At 47.5% G+C, this 23,507-nt stretch overlaps 2 protein-coding genes across 4 annotated transcripts in view; one reads left to right on the forward strand and one right to left on the reverse strand.

Moving 5' to 3' along the window:
• LOC138165415 (E3 ubiquitin-protein ligase RNF220) overlaps window positions 1–23,507 on the reverse strand; it is a 246,520-nt gene that overhangs the window by 122,033 nt on the left and 100,980 nt on the right. The gene's annotated exons all lie outside the window — the stretch shown is intronic.
• Window positions 18,880–23,507, forward strand: part of LOC138165418 (ERI1 exoribonuclease 3-like) — a 367,493-nt gene continuing 362,865 nt past the window's right edge. Inside the window, 1 exon segment of the mRNA XM_069093754.1 lies at window positions 18,880–18,883. The gene's annotated coding sequence lies outside the window, so the exon portion shown is untranslated.

Raw genomic sequence — 23,507 nt, forward strand, 5'->3', positions numbered from 1 at the left:
AGGAATGGGAGCACTAACTGCTTGGGGGGGGGGGCACAGGACAATGAGGACAGAGAAGGCAGAACTGCTCAAATCTTGTTTTCTCTGCCAAGGAGAGTGACCTTTGCACTGGAAATGACAACAAAGATGGTGAAAAGGGAGTGGATGCCCAGGATAAATAAGGGGCGAGGAAAGGAGCACCCAGATGCCTCTGATGAATTCAAATCCCCTGGCCCAGATGAACTGCACGTTCCAGTCCTGAAAGACCTGGCGGAGGTGACGGCGGGGCCACCGGCAGGGAACTTTGAAAGATTATGGAAAATGGGAGAGATAGAACAGGATTAAAGAAGGGCAAATGTTTTCCCAATTTTCAAAGAAGGAAAGAGAACAGAGCCAGCAAACAAAAGACAAAGGAGCTTGACTTGGATTCCCGGGGAAAATTCTAGAAGGGAACAGGAACTGAGCATCTCCAAAGGAAGCATTGACTCATTCCAAAGAGGCAGCTGGCTTCATCCAAACCAAGTTATGCCAGACTTGCTTTATCCCCCCCTGCTTTTAAAATGGGGTTAATAAATTGATAGGTGAGAGAAAATCTGCAGATGTAGATGACTGTAATGTATTGGGAAGACTGCTTCATAGTAATCTGGTAGAAAATTGAGAGGGGATGGCCAGCATCCTGGATGCCAGGCAGAATTCCCAAAGACCTTGGCAGGGTCCAGAAGTGGGCCAAATCTACTAGGGAACAATGGAAGAGGGATAAATATCAAGCCTTATATATGTTCTAAGAGTTGTCCTCAGCATTACAAGAAGGGACAGGCTCTGCTGGACTGTTTGTCTGAAAAAGATCCGGTGGTGGCCAGTTTATGACTGATGCACAAGCTCCATGTGAGTCAATAATGTAATGCTGGGATCCCCCTTCCATGTCCCCCACCACGTGATAGTCATTTTGGCCAGTGCTAAGAGCTCCCAAGAGGCAGGAGGTGACAGTCCCTCTGTGGTCTAATCAGACCACATCTTGGAGCCTTGCATTCAATTCTGGGTACCACATTATAAGGACAGTGATAAGATGGATGAAATCCATTTTAGGAATGGTGAATGTTGAAAAACCTCAAGTGCAGAGCATATGAGAATTAGTATTAATTTAGCCATGGGATAGGCAAGACAGCCTAGTTGAAGCAGCAGGTCACTTTGAAGGAGAGAGGAGGTGGCAGGTACCAGGAGGGTCAAACCACCTCCACTATCTCAACTCAGACTGAACTGGAGATAGCCCAAGACCCTGAACCCAAGAGTCCTGGGAATAGCTGTGCCCCTCAGAACACCAGTCCTGCGTCTATCCCATCCTTACAGTCATCATTCTGGTACTGCATCCCCCCACATTCAAGATGCAGCCTGGCCACTGTTTCTGTAGGTGCTGAAGCCACAGCAGAAAAGAAAGTTCTTGACTCTGTCCAGTATTAAACATCAGAAGTAGATAGGATTTTATCAGGGGAAATGACATCAAAGGAGAGACTTTATTACCATCGGCTTTTCTGTTGCACCCTAAGGACCAGGAGACCTTTCTATCTGAAGTGCAGCTCAAACCTCCCCTGGGTGTTGTCTCACATTAGAATGGGAACTCCTGGAGAGCAGGGACCAGCTTATTTTTCTATTTGTATCCCCACTGCTTTGTAAATGGTAGGAGCTTAAGGAATGCTCATTCATTCATTCATGTACTCAGTTGGAGGACCTGGGAATGTTCATCAGGGACAAGTAAAGATTAGGGGCAGGGCCTTTGGGCAGCAGTCTTTTGGTATTCAAAGGGCGGTGGTGTGGAAGAAGAATCAGCCTTATTCCCTTCGTCCTAGATGGCAGAGTTAAGAAACAGTGGATGAAAGTCACACTTAGAGAGATGCAGCCTTGATATCAAGAACAATTTCCTAACAATTAGAGCCTTCCCAAAGTAGAGGATGATCCTGTCTCTCCAGTCCTAGTCTCTCCCTTATGTACCATTCTGCGTCTCCAGCTGACCACTGAATATTTCAAACTGGACATTTCCAACTCAGCACATCCAAAAGAGAACTCACTCTTTCCCCCTCTCCCCTAAACCATCGCTCTCCCAAACTTCTCTGTTATTGTTCAGGGTTCCATTCTCCTCTCAGTCCCCCATGCTCACAACTTGGACATCACCCTTGACCCCTCGTCCTCCATCACCCCTACATATCCAACCAATGTCTAATCTGGTTGCATCTACCTCTACAACATTTCTCCCCTTGTCCCCTTCACTCTACTAGCATGGCACTGCCCTAGTTCAAGCTTTCATCAAGCTTTTGATTCGATTACTGTGACAGCCTCTTAACTAGTCACTGCCTCCAACCTTTCCCCTCTCCAGTGCGTCCTCCAGAAAACTTCCAAACTGATTTTCCTAAAGCACAGAACCGACCTTGCTCCTTCCTACTTCATAATTTCTAATTCTAATGTCTCCCTATTGCCTCTAGGTATTTGGCATTGACAATTCTTCCCAACCTGTGCCCCACTGACCTTCCCAGTCTTGTTATCCTTCTCTATACACTCTGCTGACTAGCCAAGCTGTTCTTTTTACTGTTCTGCATATGGCGATGCTCCATCTCGAGCCTCCACAACTTTGCATAGGCTGTCCCTCTGTGTCTGGAATGTACTCCCTCTTCACTTTTGCCTCTTAAAAATCCTTCTTTTCCCTCTAAACCATTCAAATGCCACCTTTCCCATGAAGTCTTTCTTCATCTCCACACCTACTAGGGCTTTTCATCCCCAAATTACTTTGAATGTATTTCTACTTAATCTATTAAATAATCTATTTAGTAATTATGTACTTAAATAATCTATTTAAATGCATTCATGTTGTCTCTCCAGATAGAATGGAAACTCCTTGAGGGCAGGAATTGTTTCATTTTTTTTGTTTTGTTTTTTTCTTCCCAGTGCCTTGCACTTAATAAATGCTGGTTGATCACTGATTGATTGGGTCTTCCCTTTCATTGGAGGTCTTCCCATTGAGGCTGGATTTGTTGGCCATATTGTGGTGGGGATTCCTTTGGGAGTATGGTCTAGACTAGATGGGGAGAAGGGTCTGAACCTTTTGATGTGTTTTGGAATCTTCCTTGGGCACATGATTGATGAAGCCTAGGCATCCCTTCTCAGAATTCTGTTTTTAAATGCACACAATAAAATGCACAGGTTTACAAGGGAAATTAATTATTCTACAAAAGTTATCCAAAATAATTTTTAAAAAGCCCAAGTTCACAGACTTGTAAAGTAAAGGTGGTTGCTGAAGACAATTCCTGACTGTGACCTGTTGCGGTTCCAGGATTTTGTGCAGGAAGCCAAGAGAGGAGCTGACTTTGGGAGATGGGATAAGCAAGAAGAAACACAATCAGAGCCTTTCACTGGTGACCAGATAACAAAAAATGGAAGTGAAGGCTGGTAACTGAGAACAGCCACAAAGGCTCAGTGAGATAAGTGTCAGAGGCAGCAGCTGGCAGAATGAGCTGTGACAGGTGAGAAGTAGCGCGGAGAAGAAGAGTAAAGTGGCCGCTGCCAGCGCTGAGCCTTTTCAGACGACTTCCAAGGAATCAGGCGAGCAGGAAGAAAGCCTCAGGGCTGCGCAGGCGCTGAGCTCCTGGCTTGTTTGTTTTTAAGGGAAAGAAGGCAAATACTTTGTTGCATTTTCCGTCTTCCTCCATTTGTCCTAATTTTCTCCCAAGCCAGCAATACTCTTCTTCTTCACGGCAGCCTCTTAGAATCCCCAGCTCCCCTCAAATTCAGGTCACTTCCTACAGAAAGCCCTCCCTGATGCTCCCCAAGCCTAGCTGGTAGAGCTTCTCCCCACCCCCACAACGAAATTACTTTGGACTAACTTTGTATATATTCTGTATATGTTGTAGTCATATAAGTATATTACTTTGTATAACATACACTTTGTGTATCTTACTTATTACATATCTCCCCCCAGAACCTAAGCTCCTTGAGGGCCAGCCAGGATTAATTTTTCCTTTCTGTGTTTTGTGTCCTGAGGACCTAGGAGAATGTGTGGAACATGGGATTAGAGCCTGCAGGAGACTGTAGAGAGTTGGCAGGTCTGTATATGGTGGACAGCAGCCTTGCCAGCTGTAGTTAATCTCTTCCCTTGTAGGAGCCTCAGGCTGGTTCCTCCTTTGTATAATAAGTATGACAATCTAACCCCGATCTCATAGGTACCAGTGCAGAAAAGTCCCTTTGAAGTGAGAGCTGGGATGACAAAGAGTAGATCTGTCTCGGGCCTGGGATGGAAGCTTTGAGCTCTGACCCAGGAAAGGTTCTCCGGCAGCCAAACTCTTCCCTAATCAGTCTGGCTGAGGTCAGGCATATCCAAGTCAAATCAACAAGCATTTATTAAATGTCTATTATGTACCAGATACTGCGCTAGGGGCTGGGGCTCCAAGGAAAGGCAAAGATCTGCTCTCAAGGGTTTCACAATCTAATAGAGGAAACATCATGCAAACAATATTTATGTACAAGTGATAGATAAACTGGAGATGACTCATGGAGGAAAGGAGCTTGGGAGCATGATCATTGCCTTCAAGTACTTAAAGACTGCCAGTGAGAATGCTTCAGGGGAGCAGAGTTCACCTCAACACTGAGGATCTTCCCAACTCTATGAGAGGTTTGAAAATGGAACGGCTAGAAGGTAGCGAGCTCCCTGTCACCAGACGAAATGGCAGAGCATGGCCTATCCCAGTTTTCAAGGTCAAGCTGAATGGCTGGTTCCCTCCTCGGGGATATGGAGCCTTGGCACGCCTGTGGGATGGGAAGGACAGAAGTAGATGGCTAGAGGACTGACCACCCCTGAGGGAGACTTCCTTCATCTTTCCTTGGAGATAACCCCATCCTTCCCCACCTGGATAAAGAGTCTGCCTGCACACTGGGAAGCAGGCACTTGAGCCTACCCCGCCTCTCCTCAGTGGCCCCATTCGTGGCCTCTTATCATCAGAGTGTTCATTAAGCACCCTAGCCACATTTTGGCCCTATGCCAGTCCAGCTAACGGCTTGCCCTTGCCCCTACATTCAGTAAGCTCACGGTCAGTCTCTTCTGGTCATGACTCTGGACCCAGCCCCAGCCGTGGCTGCTTGGGGGTGGAGGCTGGAGGACCAGCAAAGGCCTAAGCAGCGGGCATTAAAATGCATTTGAGTTCACCCAGGACAATAAAGCAAATAAGAGAAGCTTTAAGTCACTAATAAAAATCAAATGTAGGCCGTTTGCAGGAGTGATCAGCACCGAGCCTTGCTGTTCTCTTGTTAAGGGGCTGCAGCCATAAATAACTTCCCTGTGGAAAGCAGAGGCGAGGGGGAGTGAGGGAGAGGCAACGTAACAACACCAAATTTTTCATTTTTCTCCATAAATCACTTCAGCGTGCGATAATATTTGTTTTTTCTAATGAGTCTCTTGCGATCCATTCCAGGAGCTAACATCAGGGCCTGTCAGGAGGTGATGTGTGGTACAGTTCAACGCTTTACAAAAACTGCCTGCTACACAGATTTTTTTTCTCCTCTTCTTTATGCTGAGGATTCATGGGGCCCATTTTTTCTGTCCCCAGGACTTGTGGAGTCTGGCTTGCTGATCCTTGGTCTTGGGTCTCCGCTATGGAGCTTGATCGGACAGTCCACCTCACCTAATGTCTGGCAGAGTCCCAGGCCACTGCTACTTTCTGGGTGAATATCGCTCTGGGATCTCAAGTGGGGACCAGCACGTCAAAGGGCCTGCATGGAGCAGAGCCTCCCATCCCCTCCCTTGGCCCAACTGCTCAGGGTCAGAAACATGGACAGAGACTTCATTTCTCCATGTGCTCCCCTTGATGCCACATGTCCAACAGGGCCAGGTGTTTCTACCCATCCTGCTGCTTCTGCCTTCTTTCTGTCTTCCAGGTCAGTTTCATCTCCCTCTCTCTAGCCTCACCCTCAGTCTAAGACTAGACATTGCCTCTATATATGGTCCCTGTCTCCACTGCTCAATGTGGCTTGTGCCTTGTCTCTGCCCTGGCATGGCATGGGCTCTGCTCCCTATTCTCGGCTAAGTCAAGTGCCCCCTTCATTTCTGTCTTCCAGGGTGAGGCACCTATGATATCACTGGTTTCCTGCTTCCCTGCCAAGCCCTGGGATCAATATTTCCTTCACCTAGACATCTTGTCTTCCAAACTCTTCTACCAGTTCACCAAACTCTCTCCCCATTCAGGTACGCCCTTCAACCCTGCCTCTTTGCTGCATTCTGCTCTGATTACTCTGAAGAGAAGCAGGCTACCACTTTCTTACCTGGCACAGTTCCCTTTCATTCTCTAGCCTACATTTTTGTAAATGGGCATGGCATAACTATCAGCTGCTAGGATCATTGTGGCTGCTGTGGTTATCTTTGCCTCGGTTTACTTTTCGTCAATGATGGAGGGGGAGTCACATTCATTTAGTTCAGTGTTTGTGTTATCCCGTCTGCCTCAGATGCACCTGTCTTAGCTTTCAAACTCATGGTGGGGGGCACCTCTACATTTAGTGCTGAGGCTGGCACTGTGCCAGCTAAAGGGAACCAACTGATGCTGGGCAAAGCCAGTGTTCATCATGAGTCAAAGTGTGCAGGAAACACTCAGGCACTTGATAGGATGGGTGACTTCGTACCTAGCCCCAAGCACCATCCAACCCAATCAAATGCCACATGTATTCTAATCAGATTTCCATTTTCCTTCTTTTTTCAGATCTCCATTTTCTAATTAGCCAGTGGGGCATTTGCTAGGCCTTGAGGAGAACCAAGACTCCACCTCATGGAAATCAAGGAAGTTTTCATGGAGAAGAAAGGTTCAGTAGGAGCTTCACATGGGTCATAGATACATCAATCTGACAGTGGGACTGGGTTTGGCAGTGTGTACCCAGGCTTGTGGTCATAGGATCAAAGATGTAGAGCTGGAAGGGGCCTCATCCCCTCATTCTACAGATTGGTCCTGAAACCTAAGGCCAGAGATGTTAATAGACTTACCCAGGGTCACACAACTAGTTAATATTGGGGCTGGAGCCTGGTACCCAGGCTCTAGTGGGTCACTAGAGTCATTCAGTTCCACAATCATTTCAAGTGACCAGTCAATAAACATTAAGAGCCTACTATGTGCTAGGTGATGTGCTGAGGACTAGGGATACAAAGGGATACAAAAGAGGCAAAAGTCAGTCCCTGTCCTCAAGGAGCTCACAATCTAATGGATTTGTTTGTTATTTATCAAAACAATAGGATTCACTTATTAAGCACCTACTCCTGTACTAAGCATATAAAGACGAAGACAAAAATGAAGTGGTTCCTGCCCTCCAGCTGCTTGTGTTCTACTGGGGAGTTAAGTAGATCCCCGTTAATTTAGGGAGGGAGGGAAAGAGCCCAAGGCTAGGTGACCATGGGTGTGTGTGTGAAGAAGGATTCCTTAGATTATCTGATTCCTTTGCCTTCTCCAAAGCGAGTCAGGTCTTTGCTGCTCAGATCAGGGAGACCTGCTAGAGGCCTCTTCCCCTCCCTGTTTTTCTCCAGAGCACCCATCCCTGGAGCTTCGGTTAAGAGGTTTCTGGGGTCTTGGGAGACCATGCAGGTCGGAGGAATGTCATGGCCTTTTACCAATTTAACCACAGTCTCCTTTGAGATGTTGCCCAAACGCTTGTGTATTTTGGTGAATTTATAGCTAGCTAAACAACTGGACCCAAGAGGGCTCTGATTAGGATGTCAGCCTGAAGGAGGCTCTCCAGTGACCGTAGAGCTTGGTTCTTAGCCTTACTCTATTCAGCATATCGATCAACCCAAAAAGAATGCATTGGAAATGTCGGGACTATTCTTGGGGACCGGAAATTGTATTTCCTTGAACATTTCTCTGACTTTGGTAGGTGTTGTGGTGGTGATAGCGCAGTTACTAAGTCAGTCCATGTTCACTTCTGGGCAAGTCCCTTCCTCCCTCTAGGCCTCAGTTTCCTCATCTGTAAAATCTCCCTCAGTTTCCTCATCTGTAAAATGAGATGGATGGAATTTCTTGATCTATTAATTTCTAGCTCTGGGATGTTTTAATCTCATGGGAACTAGTTGGCAGAGTGGGCTACTAGGGCCCAATCAGATGTTGGTGATTACTCCTGATTGGTTGAGGGTGGAGCAAGGATTTAAAATATGGGTCATAGCCAAAGCCAAAGACCCTGGGGTGGAAGGAGAAGGGAAGCCCCATCACGTCTTCTCTCCCCTCAATGAGAAACTGGGAGGGAAGTAGCCTAAAGCTGGGGGTTCCAGTTCCTAGGAGAGGTAAAGGGAGGAGCTAAGGAGTTAGGGGTTAGGTCTGAATCCCCTGCGGGGGGGGGGTAGGGTAGGGATATGGGGGGAACACTGAGAAATCTAGCTTATCACTGGCTTAGTCTAAAGAGCTGGCAGTGCCCTGGGCAGATAGATACCTTGTTGACACAATGATTCCTGACACTAATATTACCTTGTAATTATTTTTGCCACAAGAAATAAGATGACAAGATATGAGGGATAGTAGCTGAGGGGGAGCTGCTAGACAAGAGGCTGTCAGAAGGACAAGCCTGGGACCAGAGTGTGGTAGGCTTGGTTCAAAGGACATAAGCCTGAAAAGGGGAAGCAGGTTCAGGATGCTTTTCCCTTTTGTTTCTCTCTCTCTAGAAATGATTTAGATGGGATCTGTGTCTCCAGATCAGTGCCCTGTGGGGACCCCACAAGACCAAGAAGATGGCCACACACATAATTAGTCACACTTAGTTTTGTGGGCAGAACTGAGCCTGCAAGATCAGCTAATATAAAGGATCCCCAAAGAGCCCATCAGGCCATGATAGCTGAAGCAAACAAGAAAAGGTCCAACAGGGATGTGTGGAAAGTTCTGGGTTTGAGTTCTCCAAATTAGTTGAATACAGGATGGTAGGAACAGGACAGTCAGTCCCCATGTCGGGGAAAGCTCAGGAATCTAGTGGCCAGCACACCCAGTATGAATTAGTAGATCATGGTAGACCCAAATGTCACTGTGATGCATTGAGAGAAGAGTCTTTCCAAGAAAGGGAGGGTGGCTCCCTCCTGGGACTACTCTGGAAGGTTGGGCCACATTCTCAGCTTTCATTATCAGTGAGAAGTTGACAAGCATGTTTAGAGTGGGGAGGGGGTGACCAGAATGGTAAGACATATCCTGGAAGGATTGGGGTGGGTGTAGAAGGAGAAGTCTGGAGAGTGAGTTGGGTCAGGAATGAAATGAGTGTGACTAGGCTCAGCCTCGTGAATTGGTGGTCTTACTAGTCAGGAGGGCAGCCCTCAAGACAGAGGCATTTCCAATGTGGGAGTGGATGAGAGGACTAATTAATGCCAGGCAGCAGTGGAATGAACTGCTTTATGAAGTAGTGAGCTCCCCATCACAAGCAGTGTTTAAGAAGAGGATTAATGGCCCTGTCAGGATGGCTGTAGAGCATATTCCTACATGGGAGGAAGGCTGGACAAGATGATCCCTAAGATTTCATGGTTTAATAGTTAGAAGAAGGTACTAGACACATAGGAGGTTCTTAGTAAATACTTGTTGACTGACTGAGACCAAGCCTAGAGAGTGAACCATCTAGGAACGCACAGCATGGCACTTCTGAATTTTGCTCCTGCAGGAAATGATTTGTCTGGAATTCCAGGGCCCTTCCACTGATAGAAACCCTAGACTACAGACATCATACGGGTGGCCAATCTTCCCAACTCTCAGGCCAGGGGGAAGCACTATTGCCCCTCGGTGGGAGGAGGAAAGAGACACTGTTGGTCACTTGGACCATGGACCACCCATTTCCAAGCAGTTGATGATTTCAGACAGTGAAATCTGTGGCTCAACTTTGGAAACCTCACACAGACCCACAGGACTCCAAAGAGAAGGCAGCAGTCAGGCCTGGAGAAGAGCAGGCTTCCATGTTCCTGGAGGCCGGGGTAGAACCCCAGCGCCCCCTCGAACTTGATGCCCATGCTGAGTGTCCAACCAGAGCCTGGGAGGAGGGGAGCTGTCCACCTCTCCGAGCGGGATTCTGGATCCCGAGGACCCGACTGCAAGGCGAGGATCGGAGCTGCGCCATCATTTCCGGCGGCGGGACGGGAGTGTGTGTGTTTGCACACACCCCACATGGGTGTGCGAGCGAGGGGAGGAGGGAGGTTGGGGGGCACACTCAGAGACAGGGAAGGCAAGAGAGAGGGAGCGAGATAAACACTGTCATGGGCCGTTTCCATCATCTACTCGCAAGAGCGTAATAAAACCCTTGTAATATACTAGAACTTGTGTGGTCCCGGGGCCTCATTTGCATACTAATTACTGAGTGCCAATGGGAGCTCGGTGGGGGAGGCTAGGCGGGCGGCGTGCGGGCTCGCGCTGTTTGCAATGCCATTTTGTATCATGCTAACAAGCAATCCCGCGTGCAGTTAGCTCCTGAAATATAACTGCTCATTAGTATTATAATAAAGTACATGAAACCGCCATAAAACGTTATATACTGCACAAGTGTTGTTTTCTTGCCAATTATCTGGAGGCGGATTTATCACCGCAGTTGCTTCGAATTCCCCTCGGTGAGGTTTGGACGGAATAAAGAAAGGTGTCGGTGGGGGGGTGGGGAGAGGCGGAGGGGGCTCCCGTCGAGGGGCAGACCATGTGTTTCCTTAAGTAGCACTTACCGAAGCGCCATTTCATGAGAGGCGGCCGTGAAGTAGGAGGAAGAGACCCAGCCCATCCTCAGCCCGAACAGGCCGGCACAGCCCCTTCGGGAGAAGCTGGGGAGCTGAGCCGGCCCGGCCTGGCCCTGCATCCGCCTGGAGACCTCCGGCCTAGAGCCCAGCTGGGCCTCCGCTGGGGAACGGGACCCTCATCTTTAGGGTCGAGGCTGCTTGGGAGGCTTGGCTAGAAGGGGCCATGCCTCGCTACAAACTTCTACCGAGGACCTCTCCAGTTCTGACCCAGCCCCGGAGCATTTCACTAGCTGCTTCCTCCTAGGAAAACTCCAGGAAAGGACCATTCTTTGTTCTCTGTGTGCCCAAAGGAAAAGGACCGATGTCCTGGGGTAGGGGGTGGCCGGTCCCTGGCTGCCAGCCCTACCCAGCTCAAATTAAGGAGAGGAGCAGCCAGGCAAACAGGAGCCCTTGCTTCCTAGACTCCTCCAGGTTGTTGGAGGGCTTGGCTCTGACTTGGCTTTTCTTCCCTTCCCTCCAACTATCCCCGTGTCACTCCAGCGTTAAACAAAGTTTGTATAGAATATGGTCTTCCTGGTACTCTCAGCATAGGGATAGGAGAGGGCTGACTGCAGAGCTGGGAGGGGCGTATTGGCATCTAGGCCAACTCAGACCTGAACAGAATCCTTCCTGGTCCAATTCCCAAGGGGGCACTGGGCCTCAAAGAAAGAGGAGCCTCCCAGCTCTGGAGCCGGCCCCTCCCACTCATCACTCCAGGGCCAAGCAGAACCTTAGCTGTCTTCCAAAAGACAGTTCTTAGTGTGTTCGGAGGCAGTAGCTTGGTGGAGAGAAGTTCCTGGCCAGGACTCAGGGAGATTTGGGTTCAAATCCTGCTTTCTCCAATCCCTAGTTGTGAGACCATGGCTGAGTGATTGAATCTCTCAAAACTTGTTTCTGTACCTGGAGAAGATGTAGGAATAATAACCCCTTTCAAGGTTGTTGTGAGGCTCCAGTGGGATGATATATGGGAAGTGCTTTGCAAACTTTAAAGCCTTATAAACATGTCAGATATTATTATACCCCCCTTCTTCTCCTCTGGCTAAACTTCTCTCAGTTCCTTTCACCAATTCTTATGGGGTATGGCCTCAGTTTATCACATTATCCTGCTCACCTTCCGCTGGATGGTCCCTGGCTTATTAATGTCCTTCAGAGGCAGCTGCTGGTGCAGTGGTTGGAGAATTGAGACTGTAGTCAAGGAGAGCTGAGTTCAAATCTGGATTCTGATGCTTACTAGCTGTATGACCCTGGGCAAGTCAATTAACCTCTGTCTGTTTGCTGGATTGTAAAATGGGGCTCCTGCCTTGAAGGGTTGTTGTGAGGATCCAATGAAGTATTTATAAAAAGTGCTTAGTAGAAAGTAGGTACTTAATAAATGCTGTTCCTTTATCTCCCCCTGCCTAGAACAGAATACAGTCCTGTAGGTGAGGTCTAACCCAGGTAGTAGAGAGGGAGAAGGTAGAGGCAGGAAGCCTTGTGAAGGGGTTATTCCATAGTCCAGGTGGGTGCGAAAAATACAACACAATATAATAAAAGATAAGGGCAGCTATTAAGTGGCTCAGTGAATAGAGCACCGGCCCTAGAGTGAGGAGTTCAAATCCAGCCTCAGACACTTAACACTTACTAACTATGTGACCTTGGGCAAGTCACTTAAGCCCAATGCCCTCCATTCTTGCTCCAAAAAGACAAAAAAAAAAAAGATAATACAAGATAATACAAGATAATATAATATAATATAATATAATATAATATAATATAATATAATATAACATAATATAATATAATAAAATAATAATCTTGATGAGAGATGGCAGTGGGAACAGAGAGAAGAAAATGGATGCCAGAGATATTCGGAGGTAGAATTGCTAGGGCTTGGTAAGCAAGCAAACAATTATGAAGTACCTTCTGTGTACCAGGATTGCACAGTGATTTCAACCCAAGAAGGACAAGAAGCTCTCTCCCCCCCTTTTGGAGGGAGGAGGGCAGATAGTTGGGTTAAGTGACTTGCCCAAGGTCACATGGCTAGTAAGTATTAAGTGTCTGAGGCCAGATTTGAACTCGGGTCCTCCTGCCTCCAGGGCCAGTGCTCTATTCACTGTGCCACCTAGCCGCCCCTAACAAGAAGCTTTTAAAGATGAAATTCTGACACCGGGAGACAAAGAGACACAAGGAGAAACAATTATGATGAGGAATCAACCAATTAATCAACAAGTCATTTATTAAATACATTCTATGCCCTCAGCATTATGCTAGGCCCTAGAACACAAGAATAAAGAAGGAAACCATCTCTACTTTCAAGGTGTTGTCAAAAGTGACTGATGTGGATACATAGGGAGCTCATCAACCACCGCAGATTTTAAAATGATCTGAACAAAAGAAAGAAGCCAGGGGGGTGACGGAAGATGAATATTAAGGTGTGTCGCAGTGCTGGAAGAGGGATGTCAGCAGTGTTAATGTTCAGAATGAGCTAAGGCTAACAAGGAGAATTAAGACCCACAAAAAAGGGATCCTAAAAAGTTATACTGGGGAGAAGAGACCTAGAGATGAGGAAGGGGCTGTTGCTCCAGGTGGGTAGATACAAGGGTGGGGAACCTGTGGCCTGAAGGCCACATGTGACCTTCTGGGTCCTTAAGTGTGGCCTGTGGCCTTCAGGCTTCCCTGGCTTCCCAGGCTTCCCTTCCCATCCCTGCACAATACCCTGCAAGTTTAGGGTGCTTTAATAAAGGTCGTTGGAGCAGGAGTACATTGAATGGAGCTGAACTGAGTTCACGTCACCCAACCAGATGAAGGATGCTCTCTGGGACTGAAAGACTGGACAGCTGTGACTACTAGCCACCGTTGGAATAGAGGATGTACTTAAGTGATCTGGGGGAGGAACAAAGGCTGAAATGTTCAAAAACCAGAAAGAAGTGCAAAATGCAGACGGCAGACTAGTGAGAAAGACTTTGCTTCTTAGCTGGATTATGAAAGGGGGGTGGGGGGTGAGTGAGAAGGAAGCAATCCTTCAGTTAAGGAGTGTGGATTAAGTACCCACTATGTGCCAGCCAGGCACTGTGCTAAGTGCTGGAGAACCAGAGAGAGATCAAAGACAGCCCCTGCTCCCAAGGAGCTCCCAGTCTAGAGGGGGAGATGGCACACAAGCGCTCTGTGCAGACAAGATGTTCGTGTGTGAGTGTGTGTGTGTGTGGGGGGGGGGGGCGTTAAAGAGCTTTGAAAGCCAAAGAAAAGATCTTTTACTTGATCTTGGGGGTAAGTGGGAGTCATTGAGATTGAATGAGGGAGGGGCAAGATTAGTAAGATTAGTACCACAATTAAGAGGATAATGGATTGGACTGGAGAGAGACTTGAGGCAGGCAGACCTACCAGCAGCTAGTGAAATAGTCCACGTGGGAGGTAATCACAAAGAGCCAGTATGGCCTCATTTAAAACCATGTAGTGTCAATCTAACCTCATTTCTTTCTTTTTTGGGGCAAGGTTACTAACTGGAACATCAGGGAAATGGTATGGATGTAGACAGTGTGGTGGACGGAACACTGGACCTGGAGGAAGGAAAAAATCTACAATTGGAATTCTGCCTTAGATGTGTACTAGCTGGACTTCTTCACCACTGCCTGCCTCAGTTTCCTTATTGGTAAAAATGGAGATAATAGCAGCCCCTACATCCCAGGCTTGTTGTGAGGATTAAATGAGATAATATTTGGAAAGTGCTTTTCTCACCTTAAAGCACTATATAAATGATAGCTATTATTATGTTATTCTTATGGACAAGGGAGAAAAATGTGGGATAGATGAGAGTGTAGTTATTTGATTTCAGAACTGGTTGAATGGGAAGATTAAAAGGGGAGTTATTAATGGTTTAATGTCAAATGGAAAGAGGTCTCTGAGGGGGTGCTTGGCCCCAAGCCATTTAACATTTTAATCAATGATATAGAAAAAGGCATAGATCAATCACTCAATCAATCAACCAGCCTACTATGTGCCAAGCACTTCCTTTAGTTCTGGGAATAAAAAGACAAAGATGAAGTCGTCCCTATCTCAAAAGAGCTTGCACTCTAAAGGCGAGTCAGTCGACCAGTATTTATTATGCATCGCCTGTATGCCAGGCATTATTCTTCTAAGCATAGGGGATACAAAAAAAGGCCAAATCAAGGTAACATGTAAAGAGTTATGTACACACAAGAAGATGTATATGGAATAAACTGAAGGGAATTTCAGAGGCTATGAGGCAGCAGGGAGAGACAGGGACAGGGACTGGGAAAAACCTCGTGCAGAAGGTGGGATTTGAATTGTCTTGAAAAATGCCAGGGAGGTTACAATCTCTTGATTCTTGACTCCTTTGCCAGAACCACTGTTTCAGGAAGGGACCCAGCTATTTTTCACCCCTCTCATGTGTGGACTTGATCTCTGGACCTCAATCTTCCTCTTTCTCTTCCTCTGCCTCTTCACCAACAGTTATCCCATCCTGCAGTGACCTCCACACCAAAGACCCTTCCCTGCCTCCTCCTTGATTAATGACTCCTTCACCAAGACCATTATCTCATGAAGGCCTGACCAAGGTTGCGCTGTATGTGAGTGCAGAGAACTATATGTACCTGGGGTGGGGGGCAGCTAGGTGGTGCTATAGCAGATACAGCACCAGTCCTGGATTCAGGAGGACCTGAGTTCAAATCCAGCCTCAGACACTTACTGGCTGTGTGACCCTGGGCAAATCACTTAACCACAATTGCCTACAACAACAACAATAGAAACAAGATTTGGTGACTGGTTATGTGGGATGAGTTAGAGTGAGGAGTCAAGGATGACACAGGTCATGATCCTGGATCCATAATCGGAAGGATGGTGGTGCCCTTGAGAGAAATAAAGAAGTTTCCATCTGATTTGTCACATTTGTTCCCTATTTGTCACCTCCCCATTAGAAGGAGAGCCCCTTGAAATCAGGGACTGTCCTACTGTTCTGTTTGTAACTCCAGGACTTGGCAGGATGCTTTGACACACCATGAACACCTAAGTGTTTTTTCATTAATTCATTTCATTCAAGTTTGGAAGATGGGTAGTTTGGTGGGAAAGAGAAATTCTCTTTGGGACATTTTGACTTTGAGGTTTTTATGGAATATCCAGTTTGAAATGTCTATTGGATAGCTGGTAATGCAGATTGGATCTCAGGAGAAAGACTAGGGCTAAATAGATAGATCTGGGAATTATCTGATGGAAATGATGATTGAACCCTCAAGAGCTGATGAGATCACCTCATGAGAGAGTATACAGAGAAAAGAGAAGGATCAGGATGGAGCTTAAGGCTACACTCAGTGTGTAGTGCATTCATGTCAGTCAGTCAGTCAGTCAGTCAACCTAGCATTTATTAAATACTCAGTTCTCTGCTATGTGGTAAGGACACAGAGAAAGACAAGAACAGTCCTTGCCTCCAAGAAAGAACCTCACATTCTGATAGACGGGATTATATGGAAATAACTAGGCACATACATGGGATATACAGAGTGGATGAAAGTCAGTCTCAAAGGGGAAGGCAGCTGAGAGCACCACCTGCAGAAGGCAGATGAGTGTTGAAGGAAGCCAGGGAAATGAAAAGGTGGAAGTCAGGAGGGAGAGAATTCCAGGCATGGGGGACACCAAGTACAAAGAAAAGGAGACTGAAAATGAACAGTTGGACAAGGAAGAGGAAATCCAAGAGAGAGCTGGGTCATGAAAACACAGACATAAGAAAGAGTCCAGGGAGTAAGGGAGTAAGCTCTGTCACATGCTAGAGAGAGGTCAAGAAGGCTGAGAACTGAGAAAAGGCCACCAGATTTGGCAATTAGAGATCCCTAGTGACTTTGCAGTGAGCAATTTCACTTGAGTGATAAGATTGGAAGTCACACTGCTGAGGGTTTAGAAGAATGTGAGGGGAGAGGAAATAGAGACAAAGAGTGTGTAGAGCTTTTTCAAGGAGTTGGTTGAGATAAGGAGAGATATCATGACAAGCTATTAAGGATGGTTGCATCTCATTAGAATTTCTTTAAGAATGGGGGAAATTTGAGTGTGTTTGTAGGGAGTAGAGAGGGAACCAATAGATGGGGAGGTAGCACTGAAGATTACAGAGAAAGTAGGAATGATAGTTGGGGCAATCTGCTGGAGAAGACAGGAGGGATGGGACCCAGGGTGGATAATGAGGTTTTGGCTGTGGTGAGGAAGAAAGGCCACCTTTTCATGGAGACAAGGGTGAAGGAGGAGATAGTCAAGGATGACATAGAAATACCATGAGATGAGGAGAATGGAAGTGTAGGAAAGTCAAGGGAAATGGCCCTGATTTTCTAAGTAAATTATGAATTGAGGTCCTCTGCTAAGAGGGTGGTGATAGTGGGTCAGTGCCAGAGTTTAGAGGAGATGCATGAAAGTTTGGAACAATTGTTTTGGTAAATGGGATATAGAACTTATTAGAAAAGAGTAAAGGGACTGTCTTGCTTCAGTGAGGACCCAGTGGTGGCTAGATAGCATATATTTGTAATGAACCCAGTCAGCATGGTTGCTGTAGCTCTGTTTGGCAACAAGACAGTAGGAATAAAGAAGCCACATGGTGGGAGTACCCCAAAGCTAGGATTGGGCAAGGCATGAGTATTGGTAGGACAAGAGAAGAAGGGATTTGAGAGTAGAGGTTAGTGGAGTATTGAATAGGAAGAGAGTAAAGTATGGTCAGCATAGGTGGATGGCTTGGGAGAGAATTGAGGGATGGAAAAAGTAGAGATCACAGTGAGGATGAAGAATAGTTTCAGGAGGAGTAAGGCATAAGAGAATATTTAACCATAGATCATGGTCAGATAAAGGAATTTCAGTTCTTCATCATGGGAGTACAGTGTTGGGTGACATTCACAAGGGACTTTCTGTGTGTAGATGTATTAGGACATGCATGTGAAGTGAGTAGACTAAGGAGTTGGAAGATATTTGAGAGAATTTCACCTTGTAGAGTAACATCCTCTCCTGTGAGATCAGGAACTGGGGCAGGGATGGGGACTGGGAGTCCTGCATTGAACTCAGTGACAAAGGAGGGAGGATGTCTTGGGAGCTGGAAGATAAGGGCCACCAGGATCTGGATTCGGTGATAAATTTAGATAAAGTGAACCTCAAAAAAGATGTCACTGAGTGATCGTGGTGTAGCAGGAGTCTTAAGGGGACTAATTCTCCCAGAGAGTATTTGGACTCCATTTCAGGGACCAGTGAGTCAGGGGTTCAAGAGAACCCATCACCTGGAAAGCATGGTCAGGGATTAAATGTCATCTGGGGGGAGCCAGGTATTTGTGAGTGACAGAAGATTGGAGGAGCAGGAGAGGAAAAGGTTTAAAAGAAAAGGAAGTTTGTTAGTTATGAAGTAGGAATTTCAGAGGGCACAGAAGGGGTGGGCATATCTAGGGTGGAACGTGGGAGGAACAGGGTTGATATGGATTGGGATGAAAGAGCAGGAAGTCAGGGTTGGGGAATGAACGGTTTACTTGGGCAGTAGAGGATTCAGTGTCACTGGAATTGGGAGAATAAGAGAAGGTAGGAGCCCATGGAGTAATGACTCCAGGAAGTAGATGGATATATAGAACAATCCAAGTCATAGCTGGAGGTCTCTCGTGTGTCAGTGGCTCTGGTAGGGTCTATCTCAGTCTCCAGCTTTACCCAGTCGGGCTTATGAGATTTGCAAATGATGCAAAGCTGGGAGGGATAGCTAACATGTCAGATGATAGTCAGGATGTGAAAATATTTTGACAGACTAGAATGGTAGACTGAATCTGAGAAGATGATGTCGATTAGGAACAAATGTAAGGACAGAGAATCAGAATCACAGGGTTGTGGTCACAGTGCTGGAAGTCGAATTCTCTGTCTCCAACCTATTCATACCCTTCCTATAATGTCACACCTTAGACCTCCGAACACAAACCCTTTGCTTGGGTTCAAAATGTCAACTTCACAAGCTTAAATGCACTCCTTTCTTCTTTCCTCCTCCCTTTCTCCTCCTACTATGTGCCAGGTACTAAGCTGAGCATTATGGGGACGAGCACAAAGGTGAGGTCCCTGGCCTGAAGGAACCCCTCCCTCCTAGAATGTTCTCTGATAAGGAAATACAGTGATGGCTGTGGGTCACTAACAATTAGGGCAATCAGGAAGCCTCCGAAGGGTAAAGGTAAGGAGGGGTACATGGGGTACAGTGTGAGCAAATGCATAGTAGCTGGAGAGGGAAGGTCATGTGCGGGGAATGGCCCCAGTAGACCAGAAGGGTTGGCACATAGAGTACATATGGGGGAGTCCTGGGAAGGCAGGCTGGAGCCACACTAGAGGATTTGAGATAGAGATCAGAGGAGCTGTGTCATTTATTCCAAGGACAATGGGGACCTACTGCTTCCTTTTCTGTAAAATGTCCATTGTCGTACCTACTTCTGGGGCTGGAGTGAGGCTCCAGGGAGGTAACATCTATCCAAGTGCCCCAGGAATGTCTGAGCTGTGGTTTTATTATTGTCTTCAAGTATTTGAAGGACTAGAAGGCTTTGGGAACCACACTAGCAGCCTTTGGTCAGAGAATGGATATCCGCCCCTCCCTTGGGGATATTTTAAAGGCTGTGCTTGGTCAGATACAGATAGAACTTGAGAATCCCAGGGTCTTTTCCATCTGTTAATGGAGGCTTATTGACTGATTGATGGGGGCCTCACAGCAGAACTTGGAACACAGAAGCGCTCCCAGGCTCAATGCTAGGGAAGTTTTCCTCACACTTGGACTTGTTTCTAAGTAGACTGAACTGTTTCCCTACAGGCTTTAAAATGGATGTTTCACCAGATGCTATTTCTTGGGGAGGCTGTGGAAGGACAGGCTGGATTCTGCAGCCTGGAGGTCCTTTCCAGCTTAGAAACTTCTGGATTTTGTGGTGGCCCCATCATTTGATACTGCTTTTTTGGGTAGTGGTCTAGACCTGTGATTTTACTGGTATCAGAAACTCCTGGCAAGGAAATTACCTCTACCAATGCAGATCAACTACTGTTTTGCATAAGGTAGACAAATATGGCAGTAATTTGAAGGGTGGATTGTAGGCAAGCAAGAATGGAGGTCTGCAGAACTACTATGAAGCTTTTGCAATACTCCAGGCTGGGGATTTTGGTGGAGGGGAAGGCAGTTAGTCATTACAGTGGCAAGACTGGGCATGAAAGCAGAGGAAATCAAGTTGGATTATGAGGGAAGCATACCAAAGATTGTGATGTACACAAAAAATAGTCTAGAGTGATTAAGACCTTTGGAGAAGGAGAGGGAAAAAGAGAAGGGGAAGGGTAAGAAAAAGAGGAGGAAAGGGAGATGGAGAAAGAGGAGGAATAGAGGGAGAGAGAAAGAGGAGGAAGAGAGAAGAAAGAAAAAGAGAAGGAGGAGGACAAATTCTTAAGTTTAGGGAGTCTAATTTGTAAGTTGGTGTCTTGGAAGTGGTAAAGTCTTAAAGTCATAGGATTAAGATCTGGATCTGGAAGGGACATTGGAGGTCGTCTACGCCAATTCCTTCTTTTTACAAACAAAGAAACAGGACCAGAAAGAAGAAATGATTTGCTCAAGGTCAAACACATGTAGGGAGTGGAATGATGCAGTCTGGGATGTGACATTGTGGTGGAGGTGACACACAGGTGATTGAGAAAGTCTGTTTGTCACCCTATGTGGTGGCAGCCCCTAGAACAATGGCAGCAGAGGAGATGGAAAGGGAGCTATGAGGTTGGCATGGAGCTGGTAGGTGATAAGAAGGATGAGAGGAAGGGCAAGCATGAACAACTTCCTGTAGGCAGTGTCCTCGAGCTGATCCTGGCATCTCAGGGATGCCAGAAGCCTGTGCTCCCCCTACCCCACCCCCAGTTTCTCTTCCAGGGTGGGAGTGAGCAGCTTAGACTAAAGGGGAGACTACCTCATGTGACTATTAGCACAGCAGAGAATAACCAGAATGGATGGGGTGCTGTCTATTGTCCTGAACATCAGGAAGACCCCACTTTCCCCTTGTGCCACTTCTGTCCCTGCTCCATGCAGTGAGCTGTTCAGGGTTCCCTTCCCTCCTACTTTTGACACTGCCAGCAGTCAGCTGGCCATTGACTTTCTAAAGTCCATAGTATCATAAAATATCACGAGGCTGGGGAAATCCTTCTCCCTCCCCATAGGAAAAGCTACCATCCTACATTTCCTGGGACTGCCCAACAACCCCATAGGCTATGCTAGCCATACCTACTCCCTTGTCTCCAAAGGAGCAGAATGGAAGGCGGGAGAGGAGGCTGAAAGCTGGAGACCAAAAGGACAGTTCCTCTCCCCTCATGTCCAGCCCCAAGTCCTACCAGTGACTCTCCAGAAGTCAGCTCTGTGGTCACCCTTGGGCTTGGAATTCCCTTTACCTCCAGTCTCCATCTGCCTGCCTCTAGGAGACTGCAAAGGCCGAGGCATTTGGAAAGAAGCCTCCATTCTCATCCCCTCAGTAGGCTTTTCTAGAGACCCTCCCTCTCTAAGCTCTTCAACCTTGTATCAGAGGAGAGCCCCATGCCAGGGATGAATTTGTAGCTGATCAGTCAGGAGAAGGCCTTCATTGCTTGCCATAATAGGCAGGTGTGGGAAGGGATAGGGCAGGCTGAGTCTGAGGGCACTGGGAGAAACAGAGGCACTTCTACATTCATCCATTCAAGCAACAAGTGCCCATTGAGTTAGGTTGGGGGAGCAGAGGTAGGGCCCACAGCTAGGACTATAGCAGGCCCAGGTTCAGTGGACTTTCTCTGCCTCAGTTAAGCCTGGAGCCATTGCCCACTGCCAGGGTCCCAGAGTCACTACCCGGCAGCCCAAGCCCTGGCACCTGGCTCCCCAGGCCCTGTGGACTCAGTGTCTGGCTCTGCTCCAGCACAGGCAGGCTGGCAGGGGCTCAGGCTCTGTCTGCCTCAGGCTGCTGACCAGCAGGGGATCTCCTTGTTAGAACTCTTCCCCAAGAGATAAGTAGGCCACAGTAAAAAAGATTGCTACATCCTTTCAATAAAGATTTTTTTTCTTTTCCAGACAGCTTGAGAAATGTTTTAAAAGCTTCTCACATTTCCAGTGAAGCCCACAGAGAAGAATTCGCTTGTTATCAGCCCTGGAAGCCTCTGATAGACGGATGACATTTTTCCCCTTTTTTCCTTTTCTCTCCCTCTCCCTCTCCCTCTCTCTTTTTTCACAAGCTGAAGAGAGAGTCAGTGTGCTTTATAAGGGGCTCTCTGCATTTCAAAAGCTCCATGAGAGCTCTCTGCTAACCCCGATAAGCCTTGGGCTCTTAGCGTCTTAAATACCTCTGACAAGCTATACATTACAGCGCTAATAATTTGCCAAATTTGCGCCCATAATATGATATCTGTAAAACGTCAAGGGCAGTAATGCGATTAGCGGCCTCAAATGAAATATCGAACATTCAGCGTTTAGGGCCTGAATAGGGGGAGCAAGGAAAGGAAATCAATTTCAAAAGCAGGAGGGGAAAAGGCGATAAGCGTGTAATAAAAATAGAGAGAGACAGAGGGGGAGAGAGACAGAGAAAGGGGGACAGAGGCAGAGGGGGGACAGAGGCAGAGGGGGGACAAAGAGGTGGGGGAGAAAGCAGAGGGGGAGCGAGATAAGTGAGAGAGGCAGACAGAGGAGAGGGGGAAAGAGACAGAAAGGAAGGAGGGGGGAGAGACAGAGAAGGGAGAGAGATTGAGAGGGGAGAGATATGGAGGAGGGAGAGAGACAGAAGGGGGAGGGAGACTGAGGGGGGAGAGAGAGATGGGAAGAGAGAAACAGAAAGGAAGGGGGAGAGACATGGAGGAGGGAGAGAGACAGGGGACAGAGACAAAGAGGATGAGAGATAGAGGGAGAAATGGAGACACAGAGATAGAAAGACAGAATGGGGAGAGGGAGAGACAAGAGACAGAGACATACAAAGAATGGAGACACAGAGATAGAAAGACAGAATGGGGAGAGAGAGGGAGAGACAAGAGACAGAGACATACAGAGACAGATAGAGAGGGGGAGGCAGAGAAGGAGCAGAAGAGTCAGGGCTTTGACCAGGGATTAGGGCGACGGAGAACAGAGATAACCTCCCCCTCCCTTGCCCCCCACCCCACAAGATACACAGTTTGGGGCTTTTCCTTTCCACTGGGGGAGGGTGGAAAAACTTTGACAAAATTGTTTGAATGCAAAGCTGGGAAATAACATTTGGTTTCCATGGCAACCTACTTGGGGCTGATGGGCAGGAGGTGGGGGTGGGCAATTGGAGAAGCAGCCCCCCAACAGCCAGGGTCCATAAAACACAGGAAGTGGAATTACAAGGAGTCTGAGGGTGGGCTTCCCCCTCCCCCCTCCGGCCTGGCCTCCCAGCCCCGCCCAGCCTAGCCTAGCCCAGCCCAGCCCGAGGTGGGAGAGTCGTAATGGACTAATTATCTGAGTCTAGGCTACAGCAGCAGCAGGCCAGGGCTGTCACATACCAGGCTCTAGACTAAATAACAACATCTCACACCTGCAGCTTTATGAGCAAGAGCCCAAGCTGAGCTGAGCTGTGATGAACTGAGCTGAGCTGAGCTGTGATGAACTGAGCTGAGCTGAGCTGAACAGACTTGGTCAGGGCAAGACAGACCAGGACAGACCAGGACAGACCAGGGCTGAACTGAGCTAAGCAGAGCAGGCCAGGCAGGCCAGTCCAGGGCAGGCCAGACCAGGGCTGAGCTGAGCTGAGCTGAGCAGGCCAGGGTAGGGCTGGGCAGGGGAGACCAGGACAGACCAAGACTGAGGCTGAGCTAAGCAGGCCAGGCAGGCCAGGGCAGGGCA

Source organism: Petaurus breviceps, unplaced genomic scaffold (genome assembly GCF_028583685.1).
Source record: "Petaurus breviceps papuanus isolate PSGF00001 unplaced genomic scaffold, PetGlider_PUasm1.0 208, whole genome shotgun sequence".
In the NCBI taxonomy this organism is placed as follows: domain Eukaryota; kingdom Metazoa; phylum Chordata; class Mammalia; order Diprotodontia; family Petauridae; genus Petaurus; species Petaurus breviceps.